The sequence below is a fragment of the Protopterus annectens genome, chromosome 6.part0, assembly GCF_019279795.1.
Source record: "Protopterus annectens isolate FY-2018-M chromosome 6.part0, PAN1.0, whole genome shotgun sequence".
Classification (NCBI taxonomy): Eukaryota; Metazoa; Chordata; order Ceratodontiformes; family Protopteridae; genus Protopterus; species Protopterus annectens.
Genome location: NC_056737.1, coordinates 1,658,758,689 through 1,658,761,436, shown reverse-complemented (window position 1 = coordinate 1,658,761,436; position 2,748 = coordinate 1,658,758,689). Strand labels below are relative to the sequence as shown.

General features: G+C 62.4%; 2 non-coding genes across 2 annotated transcripts in view; both read right to left on the bottom strand.

The window, feature by feature from the left end:
- LOC122805159 overlaps nucleotides 1-930 on the bottom strand; it is a 3,682-nt gene extending 2,752 nt beyond the window's left edge. The window contains exon 1 of the ribosomal RNA XR_006365347.1: nucleotides 1-930. This exon is cut by the window's left edge and continues 2,752 nt beyond it. This is a non-coding gene — a ribosomal RNA (28S ribosomal RNA).
- Nucleotides 931-1,366: 436 nt separating this feature from the next.
- On the bottom strand, nucleotides 1,367-1,515 carry LOC122805041. Its single transcript, XR_006365278.1, has one exon. It is a non-coding gene; the product is annotated as a 5.8S ribosomal RNA (ribosomal RNA).
- Nucleotides 1,516-2,748: the final 1,233 nt, after the last annotated feature.

Genomic DNA, 2,748 nt, shown 5'->3' with positions numbered 1-2,748 from the left:
GCGCCGGCCCTCACTTTCATTGCGCCGTGGGGTCTCCTGCCCACCCTCGGACTCGCGCGCCTGTTAGACTCCTTGGTCCGTGTTTCAAGACGGGACGGGTGGGTCACCGACGTCGGCGCGGACCCCGGGCACCCGAGGTGAGCCCGCCCGGCCCGGCGGCGGGACGCGGTCGGGCCGCACTGAGGGCAGTCCGGCCCAGTCGGCAGTCCCGCCGGGGGCCGGGGGCCCCCGGCCCCCGCCGCGGGGGCGGAGTGCGGCGGTCGTCTCCCGACCCGGGGCACGGCGAGGGCTGATGCAGCGGGCTGTAACACTCCCCTCCGGGGAGGAGCCACCTTCAGCGCGGCCTTCCCGGCCGACCCGGGCGGTCGCGGCGCACCGCCCGCGGAGGAAGTGCGCCCGGCCGCCGCGCCCGGGGGCGGTCCCCACCCCGGAGAGGATCCGCCTCGCCAGGCGGCGGCGCGGCCGCCGGGTTGAATCCTCAGGGCGGACGCGCGGACCCCACCCGTTTACCACAGAACGGTATCACGCCCTCTTGACATCTCTCATCAAACTTCTTTTCAACTTTCCCTTACGGTACTTGTCGCTATCGGTCTCGTGCGGTGTTTGTATAGATGGAGTTTACCACCCGCTTTGGGCTGCATTCACAAACAACCCGACTCCGGGAAGACCTGATCCCGACGCGCCGGGGGCCGCCACCGGCCTCACACCGTCAGCGGGCTGAGCCTCGATCACAGGACTTGGGCCCCTGGGCGGCGCCGGGGAGGCGGACTTCCGTCGCCACATTTCCCTGCGCCCATCGCCCAGGCAGGGATTCGGTGCTGGGCTCTTCCCTCTTCACTCGCCGTTAATGAGGGAATCCTGGTTAGTTTCTTTTCCTCCGCTTAGTAATATGCTTAAATTCAGATAGTCGCCACGTCTGATCTGAGGTCGCGTTCGAGCTGGGGTCGCGGGGTCGGCGGGGCAGGCGGCGGGGGGGCCGGCCCCGGGGCGGGGGGGCGGGCAGCCCGTCCTCTCCCACCCCTCCCGGGGGACCTCCCGCTTCGCCGCCCTCGACACCCCCACCCGCCCGGGCTTCAGGGCGGCGGGAGGAGGGCGGCCGGCGGCCCGGGCGGGGACGGGCGGGCGGGCGGGACCCGCCCGGGAGGGCAGCCCGGTGGCGCTACCACCGACAGCCTCCGGGGGGGCGGGACCGGCGCGCGCCCGCTCCCTTCCCGTCCTCGGGCGGGCTCCCCTGTTCGGGGCGGCGGGGGGGCTCGTCTCCTCCGTCCGCGTCTCTCCCTGGGGGCGGGGGCCCGCAGCGGGGCTCCCTCGACTCCCGGCCGCGCCCTCGCGGGGCGGGCGACCCCGTGGGCGATGGAAGGCACGGCGACCCTCAGACAGGCGTAGCCGGGAGTAACCGGGGCGCAAAGTGCGTTGAAGTGTCGATGATCAATGTGTCCTGCAATTCACATTAGTTCTCGCAGCTAGCTGCGTTCTTCATCGGCGCACGAGCCGAGTGTTCCACCGCTCAGTGTCGTACTGCTTCTCGACCGCCGGGGGCACCGCCCGGCGTCGCCTCGTGGCGAGCACGCCAGGTTTCCGCAGGCGTCGTCGCGGGCGCCGGGCGGGGTTACTGGCCAGCGCGCGGGACAGCAGGGAGTCAGCGGCGGCGGCGGCGGCCGCACCGCCGACCTCCGGGTCTTTGAACGGCGCCCAGCGGCGGGCGTCCTCCGCAGGTACCCGCGACCGACGATCGAGGGGAGAGGACTCCGTTGTGCCACCCCCGGGGGTATGTCCCTAGTCCTAAGCAGCATTCTATCTTCACCCAGGATGATGCCTCAATGCAAACAAAAAATGGTTGACTTCACCAATTGGCTTAGGTACTGGTGTCACTCCAGTGGGATCCAGTATTTTTCAGCCTGGAATGATATGGTTGATAGACCATTCTGCTTTGCCAGAGATGATCTTCATCTGTCAGCTTCTGGCTTTTGGTTACTGGTCAAGGTACTTTTCCTCCCCCATATTGCCTTTTTTTGGCAATCTCATAAGAACAAAATTCCCAACATAAAAATATCCTCCAAAGACAAACTCATGGTTATGCTGCTTAATGCTAGGAGTCTAAATCAGAATCTACACTCAATGGAGATGCTTCTTGCTTTGGAAGATATTGATGTTTGTGCAGTCACAGAGGCATAGTTCAGGGCTGCAGAAAGTACTCCATCCATAAAAGGCTATAATGCCTTGCACACGTTCAGACAGCAAAATAAGCATGAAAGAATCAAAGGAGGAGGAGTCCATCTTCATAAAAGACGAATACACCTCAAAACTGGTTAAGCAGTACAACTCCCTAGAGTTACTCCAAGTCCAACTGACTGTAGAAAAGACCCACCCCCCTCCACATCATTGTTACCTACAGGTCCCCCAACTTGAACCCTGAAAACCACACTGCCTTCCTGGACCTACTTAAGTCATTCATAATACAGTCCACCACCCTAGTCATGGGTGACTTTAACTATTCTTTCATTGATTGGTATAAATATATGAGCTCAAACACACTCTCGCTAAGGTTCCTGGACTTTGTATACAAAAATGCTCTGGTACAGTAGTCCACACCCCCACAAGCATCTCAAATGCCCTTGACCTAGTACTCACCAACATGGGAGATCGCTGCACCATCCCATGTGTGAGACCCTCCCTGGTAAGGTCTGACCATAAATCAGCCATATTCAGTGTAACAATTGTAGCTGACCCCCCCCCCCCAATCTGGAT